The sequence below is a fragment of the Haemaphysalis longicornis genome, unplaced genomic scaffold, assembly GCF_048455015.1.
Source record: "Haemaphysalis longicornis isolate Haplotype H1 unplaced genomic scaffold, Haemaphysalis longicornis Haplotype H1 scaffold_2, whole genome shotgun sequence".
Classification (NCBI taxonomy): Eukaryota; Metazoa; Arthropoda; class Arachnida; order Ixodida; family Ixodidae; genus Haemaphysalis; species Haemaphysalis longicornis.
Window position 1 is genome coordinate 118,824,762 of NW_027526295.1, and position 20,454 is coordinate 118,845,215.

The 20,454-nt window shown below is 49.9% G+C and overlaps 1 pseudogene; it reads right to left on the reverse strand.

Annotated features, from left to right (window-relative positions):
• Positions 1–2,258, reverse strand: part of LOC144168247 (peptidase M20 domain-containing protein 2-like) — a 34,917-nt pseudogene extending 32,659 nt beyond the window's left edge.
• Between the last annotated feature and the right edge of the window lie 18,196 nt (positions 2,259–20,454).

Genomic DNA, 20,454 nt, shown 5'->3' on the forward strand with positions numbered 1-20,454 from the left:
CAACGGCACACAGAGGCCGTGTGCAGTATGGTAGCGCCATCTAGGAGGACTAACGGTAAAAAAAACTGTCTCGCAGCCCGCTGCCAATTGAGCAGCGCGCTAATGTTCGCTTGAAGACCTGTGCTCCTTACATCACCGCAGAAATCACGAAACACGATTTGGCGGGAGAATCAAAATTTTAACTTCTAATTCACAAATTTCGCAGTGAATACAGCATCATTTGCTGCCGAAGAAGCGCTACGGTCCCTATAAAACAACACAATTTTTGAATAAATAAATTTCTATTTCGTCTGTGTGGCTCCTCCAAAATAACCGTTAGCCTTAGCGGTATGTTCCTTTAGAAATTCGCTTCAGGTAAGGACATTTGAGGCATGGTGCAGGGTGCTCAGGGGCACAGGAAGCGTTTACTGCACTATGGACGCTGTTTATTGCTTAAAAGACCGTATACTGCTGTCCGTACAGTCTTGTAATTAGGATAATCGACTTAATGGCATGAGCAGTGGTAAAAATCTCATAAAAAGACGTCCTTAACACCAGGCGAAGTGTTTTTCCCGTGCACACGATTAAATTTACTCGGTCAAACGAACCGGCGTCCTGTGGCCCTTAGGAGTGGGCGTACGAGACTTAGATGAGCCCGATTTTTCCAGCGTCCTCTTCATATGTTCCAACATTTTTCTTGCGTAAATGGAAGCGCGCTTAGAAGTCATCTTCGCACACTCCACTGTGGTATTCCTAGGAAGGGCTAGCCGACCAAGCATTGAGGCAAACAGAAGACATCCGGCGATGGCTAAGGCCACGTCTATGTGTCTTCCTTCCTGCAGTCTCACGCTAAGAGTAGCGCAGAAGGAGCCCAGTGCACCGGAGCCGAGGATCCAACCACTAGCTGTGCCACGCACGGCTGTCGGGAATAGCTCCTGTGTATACACTGTAAAGACAACGTTTACTGTAGTGGCCAGTGCTTTTGCGGTAACAAGCAAAGCGTCGCTTATGATGACGGGTTCGATCGCGATTAGGAGGCTCAGTAAACAGGTAAGTGTTCCCAGGGCGGCGAAGCACGTAGTCATATATTTAAGCATGGGGAATTTCTTGAGTAGGTGCAGCATTGGTAGAAAGCATAGTACGGTAGCGGCGAAGGCGGCCCACTGTACGAGGTAACTCTGTCGCGTCACCACAAGATAAAGCACTATACGTATAGTATAAGCAATGGAAAAGCAGAGAGCGAATGCTGCAACTGCACGTTTTCGAATAGAAACACCACCTAGCAAAGAATCGGTTTCGGTAAGGGTGAAGTCGGGTAACGTTTCGACTTGTTTTCTAAGGTCTTCCACTAAACAATCAGCGCTTTGGAGAGGAAAGTTATTCAGCTCAGCGGCAGCAAGCATGACTTCTTCTGCCTCTTTAAGTCGTCCTTTCGCTACCAGCCAGCGTGGCGATTCCAGTGGGTAGAAAAATGTAGTTAGCATGAGGAACGTTGGAGATATAAAAATTGCTTGCTTAACTCGCCAACTCGCCTTTCCTGCATTTATCATCACAACCCACAAGTCGAACACCACAGAGGCAACTACTCCCGCAAACACGACATGTATCGGCCGGTTTCCGTGGGTTGTCACCTCGAAGAGCATGATGCCATTCATTAGATACGTAGCTGTGGCGCTGCCTTGTGCGAAGAACCTACCCACGACGTAATATGGGTAGCTACGCGCGAAGCAGCTGCTCAGCGTTGATACCAGAAGTAGAGCCACTGCTGCCAGTAGAATAGGCATACGACCGAGCCTGTCGGAAAAGGACCCGGCGGTGACTCCAAACACCACGGTAGCGACTCTTTCAGTCAGAACAGCCATTTGAAAGAGCTCCTGTCGGTCGCACACCAGGTCCCATGTACTTCGCAGGGAGGTCATCGCCTGGTCTTCGTCGTATTCCCAATATTTGCAAGGGATTGTACGGCTGTTGTTTGGTTCCTCGGCGATCTCGTACTGATGGCATCGGCTTAGTTGTCCATCGGCTTCGAGCGGGATGGCCTCGTTTTTCCAAGCTTGCGCCGGCATGTTAGTGTGTGGCGGCCGCCCACACCAGTGGTCGACGTCCCCGGCGATGACGGACTGCAGGTAGCTGTGGCTGCTGAACACAAACACGCTGACGGTGCAAATGAGCAGCGCACGCTTCTGAAAGTTACCGTGCCCGAAGCCGTCGAAGCAGTCGAATGACTCGCTGAGTAGGAAGTTGCGGTAGTTCGGGGGATGCCGATAGAAGAGGTCCATGTCGTGAAAGTCGCCGATGCTGTTCCGAACCCGCCACAGTGGGGGTGGCCGTCTTTAACTTCTAATTCGCATCATCATCATGTATACACTTTGCTGCAAAATCTAGGCCATTTGGCCGTAACTCGGACGCCTTGGCAATATGGCTTTCAAAATGTGAGGAAAGGAAGTACAATAAATCAAAACATCGCATAAATAAAGTACAAAAAAGACTGCTGGTTTAAAAAGAAGAAAACATTGGCCTTTTGGTTTTCATATATAAGGATAGTAGGACACACCGAATTAGGAAGATTGGACATAACGCAGGGTCAACAATCCCATGTAATGCTCGAACACAAAACGAAGACAAAGATAATGGAGTCTCTGGAAAATGTTATACATTATTTGAAAAAAAAAACTATGAGGGAAATTTGATGAGAAACGTAAAAACATTTCCCAACCGTAGTTCTTGAATTAGTCCGGCAGCAATGTGCAGAGCAACCCACAATGCCGGCATAAGCAGGTTCCTGAAGGGATTTTTTTTTACTCAGACTAAAATTATTCCGCTGCAGCGTCTAATCGGAGAGCTTCGCGCGGGAGATAAAAAAATAGTGCCCTTGTGCCCTTCTATTCTGCGAAGATGTATGATATGCGAAGCTGGGCGCAGTCGCTGGGGTGCTCGAAACAAACCACTCGTGTAATTTATTCTTGACGATGCTTCTTAACCATTTAGCTGATTGAAACTTGGAAGGACTCGAGCTTAAAGGGACCCTGCAACACTTACCATCGACTACTCGGAATGTATTTTGGGGTAAAGTCTATTTCCTCAGCAATCTCCTCCCGCAAGAATTATAAAAATCCGTTCACTATACCCGAAACTACGCGGGATGAAAAATCGCGCATAAATGTTCCCTCTCAACTCAACCGCGGACAACGCGACGAAAGCTGCGCGCTCTCTCCTAGAGAGGGGGGCGGCGCGCGGCGTTCTGTTGGGCGGCCTTCGATATGTCACAGGCCGGGGAGTTTCGTCCTTTTCCCCCGCAACGTGGGCAGGATTATTTCCGGTCTGGTGCCACAAAAAAGCAGGCATGGTGGCCTGCTTTCAATAAAGCGCTGAGGCTGGTAGGGCGTTTTTGGAGCAATAAATGTTTGTTTTCGAGTGGGCTCGTTGAAAGTGGAATATTTAGTTCGTCACTCAAACTCTGCGCGCTCTCAAAACAAAAGAAACACCAAAAGCATGCGGACAGGTTCAGACATAGAAGACGTTCATACACAGCGCCCACGACGGCTGATCGTCACAGGAAATGCCAGAATTTAGCCGCGAAGTTGACCAGCGACAGCCAATAGGACAGCCATGACAGCCATGGCCCGATTGACGTCGCAGAGGCCATGCCAGGGGTGCATAATGAGGAGAATTGATGAGATCGCGGTTGGTTTTTTCTCGTCTTTCACGGCGATTTGCGCGCTTACCGCTTCACGTGCACGTGTACTATTTTGCTCGGGCGTTCCTGGAAGTCTAATCTAAACGTCGCGCAGCTTCACTTACACTTCACGAAGAGTGTTGCAGGGTCCCTTATGTGCTGGGGAACAAACATGGGATGGCCTGTTTCCCTCTCGCGTTGTAGGTCTCACTGTCCGTGTAACACAACCCAACCCGCTTGACCAGTGAAGAAACCAGACATGTCGCATTCGACTGTTTGTCGTCTGCGTGTAAACCTCCCGCCAGCGCAACGGACATGTCATTAGTAAAGGCAGAGAGAGAGAGAGAGAGAGAGAGAGTTTTTATTGGAAGAGAAACGAAAGTTGACTGAGCCGATAACTGCCTCTCGGGTTGAGGACACCTCAATCAAGACTGAGGCTAGGAGGAGGACATAGAGGAAAAAAGGATAGACAGAAAAAGAGATAGAAAGGTAGAATAAAACGACGGTTCACAAGCCGCGCAGCACTCATAGCACTGGCAGCATCATAGCCGGTCTGAGAGTCCCGTGTCCTTTAAAAGAGTCCTGAAGGAAAAACACAAGTTTGGTTCACTCAAAAGATTGCCTGTTTAGAATCATACTGAAACCACTTGTAACGTAAACTTCGCTGAAATAATCTGCATAATTAGGAAAAGAGGGAGTGGCCATGCGACCCACTGGCTCATTTCCGGCAACAGATCATATGATGTCATACCAGACAGGTCTGCGATTGGCGGATGGCGGCAAAAGGAAACGCAAATTAGGCAGAGTTTATTATCTTGCCGAGAGAGCTATTCGCGCTTAAATTTAGGCCACTTTCTTTCAAATCTCTAAGAATAGTGGGACAAAAAGTGGAAGTTTGAAAGCACACGTAAAAATAGAAGTACCGATGCGTACTGCTGTTGGTAATGCGCGCGTCACCACACCCGTTATACTTCTTAGGAGATGAAGTCATGTTTCCAATCAAACGCGTTTTCGAGTTTCTCACCTACGTAAAATTTTACATCTCATTTCTTATCATGCATGTTGACAACCTGGCCCTTTACACCGGTCATCTTCATTAACTTGTGTTTTACTTTGTTTATTTTTACTGAAATGTTCTACTTTTACTTCCATGCCACTTTTATGTAATCACTATTGTTTGGCGCTCTTTGCCCCTAGTCGGCCTTGCGCCATTAAACTCCAAACATAGTCATCATCATGGTAATGCGCGCACTATGCTTGGTTTAGCTGCCCCCGCACGGGGCACCTTGAGCAATCTTGGTGACGGTACTGGCGATACCGCGGACCCCGAGCCCACAAACATAAGCTGGATCCAATCGTGGCGATGTGTTTATAGGTGGAGGGTTAGAAACCACGAACGCTGGCCGTCGGAGCCCAGGTCAAGCTCCGGCGGATGGGCTCCCTGTCGGTTCACCATGCAGGGTGGTCCGGGACCTCTTTGACCATCACGGTAAAGTCAAAGAAGAAAGTACCCCCGTCCCCTGCTTCTATACTATGATATATGGCATTTTCTAACCCCCCCCAAACGTGATCGGCCCCCGAAAAGGGGCCGCGCCGAAGTTTCTTTTCCTGCGTTGCAATTAATCTCTCTCCCAAAGCCTGATAATTTCTCGCGGTTTTTGTTCATGGAATCTCTTGACAAGACCAAGCCCATCACTTCCCAGTCTGTGTTTCTAATCTCCAAGTTTCTTCAAAGCCTTATCGGAAAGTCGTACAAGGCTAAGAAACTCACAACGGGAGAAGTTTTGATAGAAGTATAAAATCAACAACCCTCCTACCTCCTCAAGCAAACGCTCATGGTAGATGTTGACATCAAGATCACGCCCCATCGCAGGCTCAATAGCTGCCAGGGCGTGATCTCTGATCGGGATCTAATGAATGAGACCGAAGCAGATCTGCTCGAGGGCCTCCGAGATCAGGGCGTGACAGCAGTGAGGCGAATCACCATACGCCGAAATTATGAAATAATTCCTACAAAGCACATAATCTTCACACTTGACCGTTCAAACCTTCCTGAGTCGGTCAACGCACGTTTCTTGAGATGTCCAATCCGACCCTACGTGCCGAACCCACGCCGCTGTTTCAAGTGTCAGCGGTTTGGGCACGGCACAACGTCTTGTCGTGGTAAATTGACGTGCGCAAAATGTGGAGCACATGATCATCTAACTGACAATTGTAAATCCGAGAACTTCACCTATGCGAACTGCCAGGGACCACACGCTGCCTATTCTAGGAGCTGTGAAAAGTTCAAACAAGAAAAACAGATCATTGCCTTGAAAGTCAACGAAAACATCACCTTCCCAGAGGCGCGGAAGAGGTTGGCCTCCTTCCCTCTGGGCAGGTACGCCGACGCAGCTCGTCGGGGGGCGGAGCGGCGTCTGGTTTCCGTGGGGACCCAGTACCGCGAGTCGGACTTGGTCCCGTCCCCGCCCCCTCCTGGGTTCTCTATGGCAGCCCAACCCGCCTCCGCACCGCTCGCTCACCCAGGAGCGGCTAAGGTGGCAACAACGTCTGTTGGGGATGCCGCTGCATCCACTACTTCCTCTCCACCGGCCCAAATCACACGCAAGGGCACGGAGATGGAGATGGAGGCAATCGCAGCGACCCCCTCCCCTGCCTCACTGCCTGTGCCATCTGTGGTGCTCCCCACGCCTTCAGCACTGGCAGCGCAGGCAAAGAACACCCGAAAGGGTACGACGTCAAATAGGCCTAGTCCGCGGGGCACCCCCTTGCCTTCAGATGACGACATGGACGTCGAGCCCTTGCGGCTTTCATCGCAGCGGAAGGAACGGGCTGCGACGTCCAGGTCAGTAGAGAAGGCCAGAAAACCCCTTCCAAGATTCCAAGCCCCGAAAGACCCTACATAAATAGTCACACTCCAGTAGCTCCGAACACATCATAATGGGAAGAGAAAACATAATACAATGGAACTGCAGAGGCCTTCTTAATAATCTTGACGATGTATACGAAATACTGCATGCTTATCAGCCAAGTGTAATGTGTGTTCAGGAAACACATTTGAATTCCAAACACACAAATTTCTTGAACAGTTACTTGATATACAGAAAGGACAGGGATGGCTGCACGCACTCTTCTGGTGGTGTGGCCATAATTGCTGGGAAATCCTTAGCCTGCCACCCTGTCACTCCGAACACTGACCTTTTCGGCTGTAGCTATTCGAACAATAATATTTAATAGGTTGATAACGGTATGCTCCATATACATTCCTCCTATTGTTCCACTTTCGAGCTCTGACTTCGAGGCGCTGGTTGACCAGCTTCCCGAACCGTACATCCTTACAGGCGACCTTAATGCTCACAACTCTCTTTGGGGCTTTTCTCGCACGGATGCCCGAGGTCGCCTGATAGAGAAATTCCTTACATCTTCAGTAGCATGCCTTTTCAACAATAAACAGCCTACATACCATAACATAGGACACAACACATCTCATATATTTTGACTTGGCGATTGGCTCCGCAGTTCTCTTTCCTCTTCTCGAGTGGGGTGTGGGCACTGACCCATATAGCAGTGACCACTTCCCCACCTAACATACATCGGTAAAGGCCCATGCAGTCCATCTTCCCAAAACAGGTTCAATGAAGCAAGAGCTAACCTGAATACATTTACAGAGACATCCAAACTACACCACACATCCATAGGACACCTACAGGTTGAAGAAGCTACCCAACTGCTCACGGCGCACATCCTCGACGCCGCCGAAAGGTCCTTTCCCCACGCCTCTGGTGCCTCGCGCAACCAGCGGAGGCCGTGGTGGGATGAGGACTGTAGGCGGGCGCGAGAGGCCCAGAACAAGGCGTGGGGTATCCTTCGTCGGTACCCCACGTCGGGAAACCTCCTCTTATTCAAACGGGCCAAGGCATTAGGAAAACGCGTGCGCCGTGGGGCAAAACGAGAGAGTTGGCACTCCTTCTTGGCATCCACAAACTCGTACACACACACACACAGTCTGGACACACATACGTAAGCTCAAAGGACAACACACACACAGCCTGCCCCTGGTTAGTACAACAGGGGACACACTGGAAGACCAGGCTAACACACTTGCACAACATTTCGAACACGTGTCCAGTTCAGCACACTACACAAACACTTTCATGAAAGACAAAATATCTGCGGAGAAGAAGTCACTGCGAGATAGCAACAAGTCGCACACTTTTTACAATTCTCCTTTTTCAATTCTTGAGCTGAAGGCAGCCCTGAGAACATGTAAGCCTTCCGCTCCAGGTGCAGACAAAATCACATACACCATGATACAACACCAAGGAGGTTGTATAAATCTTCTGGAGTGGAGACGGCGCTCAAAAACTGACGCCGACGGCTGCCATCTTGCCATGGGCAGAAAACTATCCGTCGTAGCAGACGCATTGCACCAGTCGCATCATGTACTTGTTTTTCCGGCGGTTTACGTTATATTTTTGCTTCCGTTCTGTTTTTGTTTTGTTTTGTCTTGTCTTGCACTTTGATTTTCTTATGCGGCTAGCTTTAACCGATCCGACCTTTTCTTGCGCGCTTTTATTACGACGCATGTGGTTTCAGTTATGCTCCGCTTTTCGTGTTTCTAGTTAAGCGCTATACACGTCTCTTGTGCGTGCGCCGGTGGCCGCTCATATCTGCTTATTATTTACATTCTTGGGCGCAAACAACTAAAATAAACAGAAGACACAATGACATTTTTTTTCCAATGTGTCGTTCTTGCGAGTCCTCTCTTGCTAAAGAGCAGAACTCGTGTTCGTTCAATCGTCGTTCGCGGATGCATGCTCCAAAGGTGTAGAAAGCAGAAATGGTCTGCTCGTGTGTCGCGTTTGGCTGCGCTAATCGCGCGACGAAGGCGTCGGGGATCACCTTTCATCTGTAAGTGCTGAAGCTCTCTGTTTGTTTTGGGTCTCGAGGGCATTACTAGTATTATAACGTTATAAGTGCACAGTTGCCCGCCGTTTGTGCGTGATGTAAAGGGAAAATTCGCCGTAGCACCTTCGGTCCACTTACTGAGCATACCGTACGCGCTTGTTTACGCCGATATGCGAATGTTTTCGCTCGTAGTTGTGGTGGTCCTGTCGTCACTTGACTGCGGGAAATCACATGTTTGTAAATATTTGGGCCGCAAATTGTTTTTCCGCACTAATTTAAATACAGAGTATTGCTCGGACAGTTACCGTAAAAAATCAAGGCCCTCTTGTTCGGGGCTGTTACTCTGGGATTGTGCTTTTTGGGCCTGTCTGTAGGCTTGGAAGTCGGTGGCCGCACCTTGCGCTGCGTTGCAGGCAGGAACGACCCGACATCCATCTCGTCGTGGGATGTCCAAAAGGTGCCCGACGGACCGGGCCCCCCGGACTTGGCCCCCCCACGGGAGCCCTTCGTTTGAGCCGCCACCGCCGAGGGCGTCCGGGGCGCCAGAGGTTGCACGGGCGGTGCGGTGGCGGTGGAAGCCGGTGCGGGGCCCGTGGTGTCCATCACCTCGGTACCCTCCAACTAACTGGAGGATGGGGAGACAGGGGCGGGAGCGGCACCGGTCCCGACGGAAGACGTTGCCACCACAACCGCTGCTGCCTCATCAAGCGGCGTGGTGGCGGGTTGGGCTGCCAGAGGCAAAACCAGGGGGGGGGTGTGGGAGGGACCAGGTCAGACTCGCTGAACTGAGTCCCTGTGGAAACCAGAAGCCGCTCCGCCCCCCGGCGAGCTGCGTCGGCGTACCTCCCCAGAGGGAAAGAATGAGCAGCACAATGGCTTAGCCACTGAGCCACCATGGCGGGTCTATTTCCAGCTTTTCATCGTATTTTGCAAAACGGATCAGGCAGATACTGAAGCTCATTAAAGCAGGATTTTTTTTAATTTCGTGTGCACTTTACAGAAAGCATAATCATCACACGTACATTTCTCACTCGCAATGACTTTCTTTATTTTTCAAATCCAGAAGGTTACCTAATTGAATGCACGACTACATTAACCAGCGCATGTCCGCACGATAGTAGCGTGCTATTGATAAGAAAACTACGCGCAGGAGGTTACTCAATCACATTCACAACCTCGTTGACCGCGCACGTTCGTACGCGAGCAGCGTGCTATTGATAAGAAAATCACGCGGACGAAGAACGCGGTAGAGCATTGCGGGGCATCAGACTTCTACGAAACAGCGCTAACGAGAAACGTCTGAGTATTCACGTAGGGCCGGATGAAAATGAAATATATTAAACAAGAGGGCCTTGATTTTTTACGGTAACTGTCCGAGCAATGCTCTGTATTTAAATTAGTGCGGAAAAACAATTTGCGGCCCAAATATTTACAAACATGTGATTTCCCGCAGTCAAGTGACGACAGGACCACCACAACTACGAGCGAAAACATTCGCATATCGGCGTAAACAAGCGCGTACGGTATGCTCAGTAAGTGGACCGAAGGTGCTACGGCGAATTTTCCCTTTACATCACGCACAAACGGCGGGCAACTGTGCACTTATAACGTTATAATACTAGTAATGCCCTCGAGACCCAAAACAAACAGAGAGCTTCCGCACTTAAAGATGAAAGGTGATCCCCGACGCCTTCGTCGCGCGATTAGCGCAGCCAAACGCGACACACGAGCAGACCATTTCTGCTTTCTACACCTTTGGAGCATGCATCCGCGAACGACGATTGAACGAACACGAGTTCTGCTCTTTAGCAAGAGAGGACTCGCAAGAACGACACATTGGAAAGAAAAAAAATGTCATTGTGTCTTCTGTTTATTTTAGTTGTTTGCGCCCAAGAATGTAAATAATTAGCAGATATGAGCGGCCACCGGCGCCATGCACAAGAGACGTGCGTAGCGCTTAACTAGAAACACGAAAAGCGGAGCATAACCGAAACCACATGCGTCGTAATGAAAGCGCGCAAGAAAAGGTCGGTTCGGTTAAAGCTAGCCGCATAAGAAAATCAAAGTGCAAGACAAGACAAAACAAAACAAAAACAGAACGGAAGCAAAAATATAACGTAAGCCGCCGCAAAAACAAGTACATGATGCGACTGGTGCAATGCGTCTGCTACGACGGAGAGTTTTCTGCCCACGGCAAGATGGCAGCGGAAGGCGTCAGTTTTTGAGCGCCGTCTCCACTCCAGAAGTTTTATACAACCTCCTTAGTGTGGTATCATGGTGTATGTGATTTTGTCTGCACCTGGAGCTGAAGGCTTACATGTTGTCAGGCTGCCTTCAGCTCATTAATTGAAAAAGGAGAATTGTAAAAAGTGTGCGACTTGTTGCTATCTCGCAGTGACTTCTCCGCAGATATTTTGTGTTTCATGAAAGTGTTTGTGTAGTGTGCTGAACTGGACACGTGTTCGAAATGTTGTGCAAGTAAGTTAGCCTGGTCTTCCAGTGTGTCCCCTGTTGTACTAACCAGGGGCAGGCTGTGTGTCTGTTGTCATTTGAGTGACGTATGTGTGTCCATACTGTGTGTGTGTGTGTACGAGTTTGTGGATGCCAAGAAGGAGTGCCAACTCTCTCGTTTTGCCCCACGGCGCACGCGTTTTCCTAATGCCTTGGCCGGTTTGAACAAGAGGAGGTTTCCCGACGTGGGGTACCGACGAAGGATACCCCACGCCTTGTTCTGGGCCTCTCGCGCCCGCCTACAGTCCTCATCCCACCACGGCCTCCGCTGGTTGCGCGAGGCACCAGAGGCGTGGGGAAAGGACCTTTCGGCGGCGTCGAGGATGTGCGCCGTGAGCAGTTGGGTAGCTTCTTCAATATGTAGGTGTCCTATGGATGTGTGGTGTAGTTTGGATGTCTCTGTAAATGTATTCAGGTTAGCTCTTGCTTCATTGAACCTGTTTTGGGAAGATGGACTGCATGGGCCTTTACCGATGTATGTTAGGTGGGGAAGTGGTCACTGCTATATGGGTCAGTGCCCACACCCCACTCGAGAAGAGGAAAGAGAACTGCGGAGCCAATCGCCAAGTCAAAATATATGAGATGTGTTGTGTCCTATGTTATGGTATGTAGGCTGTTTATTGTTGAAAAGGCATGCTACTGAAGATGTAAGGAATTTCTCTATCAGGCGACCTCGGGCATCCGTGCGAGAAAAGCCCCAAAGAGAGTTGTGAGCATTAAGGTCGCCTGTAAGGATGTACGGTTCGGGAAGCTGGTCAACCAGCGCCTCGAAGTCAGAGCTCGAAAGTGGAACAATAGGAGGAATGTATATGGAGCATACCGTTATCAACCTATTAAATATTATTGTTCGAATAGCTACAGCCGAAAAGGTCAGTGTTCGGAGTGACAGGGTGGCAGGCTAAGGATTTCCCAGCAATTATGGCCACACCACCAGAAGAGTGCGTGCAGCCATCCCTGTCCTTTCTGTATATCAAGTAACTGTTCAAGAAATTTGTGTGTTTGGAATTCAAATGTGTTTCCTGAACACACATTACACTTGGCTGATAAGCATGCAGTATTTCGTATACATCGTCAAGATTATTAAGAAGGCCTCTGCAGTTCCATTGTATTATGTTTTCTCTTCCCATTATGATGTGTTCGGAGCTACTGGAGTGTGACTATTTATGTAGGGTCTTTCGGGGCTTGGAATCTTGGAAGGGGTTTTCTGGCCTTCTCTACTGACCTGGACGTCGCAGCCCGTTCCTTCCGCTGCGATGAAAGCCGCAAGGGCTCGACGTCCATGTCGTCATCTGAAGGCAAGGGGGTGCCCCGCGGACTAGGCCTCTTTGACGTCGTACCCTTTCGGGTGTTCTTTGCCTGCGCTGCCAGTGCTGAAGGCGTGGGGAGCACCACAGATGGCACAGGCAGTGAGGCAGGGGAGGGGGTCGCTGCGATTGCCTCCATCTCCATCTCCGTGCCCTTGCGTGTGATTTGGGCCGGTGGAGAGGAAGTAGTGGATGCAGCGGCATCCCCAAAAGACGTTGTTGCCACCTTAGCCGCTCCTGGGTGAGCGAGCGGTGCGGAGGCGGGTTGGGCTGCCATAGAGAACCCAGGAGGGGGCGGGGACGGGACCAAGTCCGACTCGCGGTACTGGGTCCCCACCGAAACCAGACGCCGCTCCGCCCCCCGACGAGCTGCGTCGGCGTACCTGCCCAGAGGGAAGGAGGCCAACCTCTTCCGCGCCTCTGGGAAGGTGATGTTTTCGTTGACTTTCAAGGCAATGATCTGTTTTTCTTGTTTGAACTTTTCACAGCTCCTAGAATAGGCAGCGTGTGGTCCCTGGCAGTTCGCACAGGTGAAGTTCTCGGATTTACAATTGTCAGTTAGATGATCATGTGCTGCACATTTTGCGCACGTCAATTTACCACGACAAGACGTTGTGCCGTGCCCAAACCGCTGACACTTGAAACAGCGGCGTGGGTTCGGCACGTAGGGTCGGATTGGACATCTCAAGAAACGTGCGTTGACCGACTCAGGAAGGTTTGAACGGTCAAGTGTGAAGATTATGTGCTTCGTAGGAATTATTTCATAATTTCGCGTATGGTGATTCGCCTCACTGCTGTCACGCCCTGATCTCGGAGGCCCTCGAGCAGATCTGCTTCGGTCTCATTCATTAGATCCCGATCAGAGATCACGCCCTGGCAGCTATTGAGGCTGCGATGGGGCGTGATCTTGATGTCAACATCTACCATGCGCGTTTGCTTGAGGAGGTAGGAGGGTTGTTGATTTTCTACTTCTATCAAAACTTCTCCCGTTGTGAGTTTCTTAGCCTTGTACGACTTTCCGATAAGGCTTTGAAGAAACTTGGAGATTAGAAACACAGACTGGGAAGTGATGGGCTTTGTCTTGTCAAGAGATTCCATGAAGAAAAACCGCGAGAAATTATCAGGCTTTGGGAGAGAGATTAATTGCAACGCAGGAAAAGAAACTTCGGCGCGGCCCCTTTTCGGGGGCCGATCACGTTTGGGGGGGGGGTTAGAAAATGCCATATATCATAGTATAGAAGCAGAGGACGGGGGTAGTTTCTTCTTTGACTTTACCGTGATGGTCAAAGAGGTCCCGGACCACCCTGCATGGTGAACAGACAGGGAGCCCATCCGCCGGAGCTTGACCTGGGCTCCGACGGCCACCGTTCGTGGTTTCTAACCCTCCACCTATAAACACATCGCCACGATTGGATCCAGCTTATGTTTGTGGGCTCGGGGTCCGCGGTATCGCCAGTACCGTCACCAAGATTGCTCAAGGTGCCCCGTGCGGGGGCAGCTAAACCAAGCATAGTGCGCGCATTACCATGATGATGACTATGTTTGGAGTTTAATGGCGCAAGGCCGACTAGGGGCAAAGAGCGCCAAACAATAGTGATTACATAAAAGTGGCATGGAAGTAAAAGTAGAACATTTCAGTAAAAATACACAAAGTAAAACACAAGGTAATGAAGATGACTGGTGTAAAGGGCCAGGTTGTCAACATGCATGATAAGAAATGAGATGTAAAATTTTACGTCGGTGAGAAACTCGAAAACGCGTTTGATTGGAAACATGACTTCATCTCCTAAGAAGTATAACGGGTGTGGTGACGCGCGTATTACCAACAGCAGTACGCATCGGTACTTCTATTTTTACGTGTGCTTTCAAACTTCCACTTTTTGTCCCACTAGTCTTAGAGATTTGAAAGAAAGTGCCCTAAATTTAAGCGCGAATAGCTCTCTCGGCAAGATAATAAACTCTGCCTAATTTGCGTTTCCTTTTGCCGCCATCCGCCAATTGCAGAGCTGTCTGGTATGACATCATATGATCTGTTGCCAGAAATGAGCTAGTGGGTCGCATGGCCATTCCCTCTTTTCCTAATTATGCAGATTATTTGAGCGAAGTTTACGTTACAAGTGGTTTCAGTATGATTCTAAACAGGCAATCTTTTGAATGAACCAAACTTGTGTTTTTCCTTCAGGACTCTTTTTAAGGACACGGGACTCTCAGACCGGCTATGATGCTGCCAGTGCTGTGAGTGCTGCGCGGCTTGTGAACCGTCGTTTTATTCTCCCTTTCTATCTCTTTTTCTGTCTATCCTTTTTTCCTCTATGTCCTCCTCCTAGACTCAGTCTTGATTGAGGTGTCCTCAACCCGAGAGGCAGTTATCGGCTCAGTCAACTTTCGTTTCTCTTCCAATAAAAACTCTCTCTCTCTCTCTCTTTCTCTCTGCCTTTACTAATGACATGTCCGTTGCGCTGGCGGGAGGTTTACACGCGGACGACAAACAGTCGAATGCGACCTGTCTGGTTTCTTCACTGGTCAAGCGGGTTGGGTTGTGTTACACGGACAGTGAGACCTACAACGCGAGAGGGAAACAGGCCATCCCATGTTTGTTCCCCAGCACATAAGGGACCCTGCAACACTCTTCGTGCAGTGTAAGTAAAGTTGCGCGACGTTTAGATTAGACTTCCAGGAACGCCCGAGCCAAATAGTACACGTGCACGTGAAGCGGTAAGCGCGCAAATCGCCGTGAAAGACGAGAAAAAACCAACCGCGATCTCATCAATTCTCCTCATTATGCACCCCTGGCATGGCCTCTGCGACGTCAATCGGGCCATGGCTGTCCTGGCTGTCCTATTGGCTGTCGCTGGTCAACTTCGCGGCTAAATTCTGGCATTTCCTGTGACGATCAGCCGTCGTGGGCGTTGTGTATGAACGTCTTCTATGTCTGAACCTGTCCGCATGCTTTTGGTGTTTCTTTTGTTTTGAGTGCGCGCGGAGTTTGAGTGACGAACTAAATATTCCACTTTCAACGAGCCCACTCGAAAATAAACATTTATTGCTCCAAAAACGCCCTACCAGCCTCAGCGCTTGCTTGAATGCAGGCCACCATGCCTGCTTTTTTGTGGCACCAGACCGGAAATAATCCTGTCCACGTTGCGGGGGAAAAGGACGAAACTCCCCGGCCTGTGACATATCGAAGGCCGCCCAACAGAACGCCGCGCGCCGCCCCCCTCTCTAGGAGAGAGCGCGCAGCTTTCGTCGCGTTGTCCGCGGTTGAGTTGAGAGGGAACATTTATGCGCGATTTTTCATCCCGCGTAGTTTCGGGTATAGTGAACGGATTTTCATAATTCTTGCGGGAGGAGATTGCTGGGGAAATAGACTTTACCCCAAAATACATTCCGAGTAGTCGATGGTAAGTATTGCAGGGTCCCTTTAAGCTCGAGTCCTTCCAAGTTTCATTCAGCTAAATGGTTAGGAAGCATCGTCAAGAATAAATTACACGAGTGGTTTGTTTCGAGCACCCCATCGACTGCGCCCAGCTTCGCATATCATACATCTTCGCAGAATGGAAGGGCACAAGGGCACTAATTTTTTATCTCCCGCGCGAAGCTCTCCGATTGGACGCTGCAGCGGAATAATTTTAGTCAGTAAAAAAAAATCCCTTCGGGAACCTGCTTATGCCGGCATTGTGGGTTGCTCTGCACATTGCTGCCAGACTAATTCAAGAACTACGGTTGGGAAATGTTTTTACGTTTCTCGTCTAATTTCCCTCATAGTTTTTTTTTCAAATAATGTATAACATTTTCCAGAGACTCCGTTATCTTTGTCTTCGTTTTGTGTTCGAGCATTACATGGGATTGTTGACCCTGCGTTATGTCCAATCTTCCTAATTCGGTGTGTCCTACTATCCTTATATATGAAAACCAAAAGGCCAATGTTTTCTTCTTTTTAAACCAGCAGTCTTTTTTGTACTTTATTTATGCGATGTTTTGATTTATTGTACTTCCTTTCCTCACATTTTGAAAGCCATATTGCCAAGGCGTCCGAGTTACGGCCAAATGGCCTAGATTTTGCAGCAAAGTGTATACATGATGATGATGCGAATTAGAAGTTAAAGACGGCCACCCCCACTGTGGCGGGTTCGGAACAGCATCGGCGACTTTCACGACATGGACCTCTTCTATCGGCATCCCCCGAACTACCGCAACTTCCTACTCAGCGAGTCATTCGACTGCTTCGACGGCTTCGGGCACGGTAACTTTCAGAAGCGTGCGCTGCTCATTTGCATCGTCAGCGTGTTTGTGTTCAGCAGCCACAGCTACCTGCAGTCCCTCATCGCCGGGGACGTCGACCACTGGTGTGGGCGGCCGCCACACACTAACATGTCGGAGCAAGATTGGAAGAACGAGGCCATCCCGCTCGAAGCCGATGGACAACTAAGCCGATGCGATCAGTACGAGATCACCGAGGAACCAAACAACAGCCGTACAATCCCTTGCAAATATTGGGAATACGACGAAGACCAGGCGATGACCTCCCTGCGAAGTACATGGGACCTGGTGTGCGACCGACAGAAGCTCTTTCAAATGGCTGTTCTTACTGAAAGAGTCGCTACCGTGGTGTTTGGAGTCACCGCCGGGTCCGTTTCCGACAGGCTCGGTCGTATGCCTATTCTACTGGCAGCAGTGGCTCTACCTCTGGTATCAACGCTGAGCAGCTGCTTTGCGCGTAGCTACCCATATTACGTCGTGGGTAGGTTCTTCGCACAAGGCAGCGCCACAGCTACGTATCTAATGAATGGCATCATGCTCTTCGAGGTGACAACCCACGGAAACCGGCCGATACATGTCGTGTTTGCAGGAGTAGTTGCCTCTGTGGTGTTCGACTTGTGGGTTGTGATGATAAATGCAGGAAAGGCGAGTTGGAGAGTTAAGCAAGCAATTTTTATATCTCCAACGTTCCTCATGCTAACTACATTTTTCTACCCACTGGAATCGCCACGGTGGCTGGTAGCGAAAGGACGACTTAAAGAGGCAGAAGAAGTCATGCTTGCTGCCGCCGAGCTGAATAACTTTCCTTTACAACGGGCTGCTTGTTTAGTGGAAGACCTTAGAAAACAAGTCGAAACGTTACCCGACCTCACCCTTACCGAAACCGATTCTTTGCTAGGTGGTGTTTCTATTCGAAAACGTGCAGTTGCAGCATTCGCTCTCTGCTTTTCAATTGCTTATACTATGCGTGTAGTGCTTTATCTTGTGGTGACACGACAGAGTTACCTAGTACAGTGGGCCGCCTTCGGCGCTACCGTGCTATGCTTTCTACCAATGCTGCACCTACTCAAGAAATTCCCCATGCTTAAATATATGACGACGTGCTTCGCCGCCCTGGGAACACATACCTGTTTACTGAGCCTCCTAATCGTGACCGAACCCGTCATCATAAGCGACGCTTTGCTTGTTACCGCAAAAGCACTGGCCACTACCGTAAACATTGTCTTTGGAGTGTATACACAGGAGCTATTCCCGACAGCCGTGCGTGGCACAGCTTGTGGTTGGATCCTCGGCTCCGGTGCACTGGGCTCCTTCTGCGCTGCTCTTAGCGTGAGACTGCAGGAAGGAAGACACATAGACGTGGCCATAGCCATCGCCGGATTTCTTCTCTTTGCCTCAATGCTGGGTCGGCTAGCCCTTCCTAGGAATACCACAGTGGAGTGCGCGAAGATGACTTCTAAGCGCGCTTCCATTTACGCAAGAAAAATGTTGGAACATATGAAGAGGACGCTGGAAAAATCGGGACATCTAAGTCTTGTACGCCCACTCCTAAGGGCCACAGGACGCCGGTTCGACTGCCCGAGTAAATTTCATCGTGTGCACGGGAAAAACACTTCGCCTGGTGTTAGGGACGTCTTTTTTTTTATTTGTACGACAGCTCATGCCATTAAGTCGATTATCCTAATTACAAGACTGTACGGACAGCAGTATGCGGTTTTTTAAGCAATAAACAGTGTCCATAGTGCAGTTAACGCTTCCTGTGCCCCTGAGCAGCCTACAGCATGCCTCAAATATCCTTACCTGAAGCGAATTTCTAAAGGAACATACCGCTAAGTCTAACGGTTATTTTGGAGGAGCCACACAGACGAAATAGAAGTTCATTTATTCAAACATTTTGTTGTTTTATAGGGCCCGTAGCGCTTGTTCGCCAGCAAATGATGCTTTATTCACTGCGAAATTTGTGAATTCGAAGTTAAAACTTTGATTCTCCCGCCAAACAGTGTTTCGTGATTTCCGAGGTGATGTAAGGAGCACAGGTCTTCAAGCGAACATTAGCGCGCTTTTTGGCAGCGGACTGCGAGACAGTTTTTTTTACCGTTAGTCCTCCTAGATGGCGTTACCATACTGCGCACGGCCTCTGTCTGCCTTTGCTTAGTTTGTCACCGTATATGCATCTGGCGTGTTTTTGCTACGGCAGGTAATCATCGTTTCGTGAAACATGGGGTACGCTCGACCAGCAAGAGTCACGTAGGAAAATTTCGATTCATTGTAAGGTTTAACGCACCGACGCAAAGCAGGCGATAAGGGGCGCCGTAGTGGAGGGCTCCGGATTAATTTTGACCACCTGGGGATCATTGACGTGCGCAGGAATCTCGAACACACGGGCGTTTTTGCTTTTCACCTCCATCAGAAAACGGCCGCGTAGCGCATGGAGCGCATGGAAGCCCATGGAGGAAGCGCATGGAGGTGCTGCTCATTTTATTTTTCGTCAAATGTTGCCGTTTTAAATCTATTTCGTTAGTTCTAATTTTGGTTAATTTGAAATCGTTAGATGCCGCCGTGAAATTCGAATTAACCAGCTTTTGCGGTATTTGCGAATGATTTCCGGGTGACAATGGTCACACCGCCGGAGGAGTGTGTGCAGCCATCCCTATCCTTTCTGAAAAATTCCCGCGCCTTCCCGCGAGGGGAACACGAGTAAATGCAGACCATTGGGGCCTCAGTACTGGTTGAAGGCAGTGTTGATTCCATCGCTTCTTCCGTGATGATGGAGTCGCAGACACGAGTAACCTGGGAGCGAGCGTCAACCAAGGAAGGAAGGAGCAACGCAGTGACTGAAGCACGAGCGACCGCTAGCCGCTTTATATTTGCAGCGCGCGCAGTAGAGGGAGAGCAGTACGGGCGGGAGAGCACGCATGCGCAAGCAACGCGCGCCCTTCCACGCCCCACCGCGCTGCTATCACGCACCTGTTACGCCGAGACCACGATGGAGCCAACGGGCTGACTACGACGCATGCACGCGCCAGCTGCTGTTGAGTGAGAGGAGGGAAGGAGGAGAGGCGCACCTGCTGCGGACGCGGAGCTGTGGATGCCGTCCTACGCAGGAAGAGGCGAGGCTAAGAAATGCTCTGCATTTAAAACATGTCACTATTTAGGAAGTTTGTCTGTTTGGTATTAAGATGTGTTTCTTGGAGACACATCACACATGGCTGCTTAGAGCGGAAAATCTCACCAGCATCATCGAGATTTTTAAGAATTCGTCTACAATTCCATTCCTTCGATGCGATGCAGCCCGGAACGGCTCGACGTACATGTCGTCCGAGGTGCTGGGGGTGCCGGGCGGATCGGGCCCCCTGGACTTGGCAACCATTATGGTGTGCTTTGCCTGCGCTGCCACTGCCGAGGGCGTCCAGAGCGCCACAGATGGCACATGCAGTGTGGCAGGGTTGGGAGCGCTGCGGCTTCCTCCACGTCCATCGTCTCAGCACCCTTCGATGTTTTAGGGGCCGGGAAAGCAGAGACGGGTGTAGCGGTCTCTTCGGTGCTTGTTGCCACCGCAACCGCTGCGGGCTTGCCCTGTGGTGTGGTGGCGAGTTGGGCTGCCAGAGACAACAACCCAGCGGAGGGTAGGGCGGGGTCAGGTCGTCTCGCTAGCTTGAGTCTCCGCCAAAATCAGACGCAGCTCCGGCCCCCGGCGAGCTGCATCGGCGTACCCTCCCAAAGGGAAAGAGCAGATCTTCTTCGCGCCTCTGGGAACTAAAGTTTTTCAGTGATCTTAACGGTGATCTGCTTCTCCTGCTTAAACTTTTCATATTT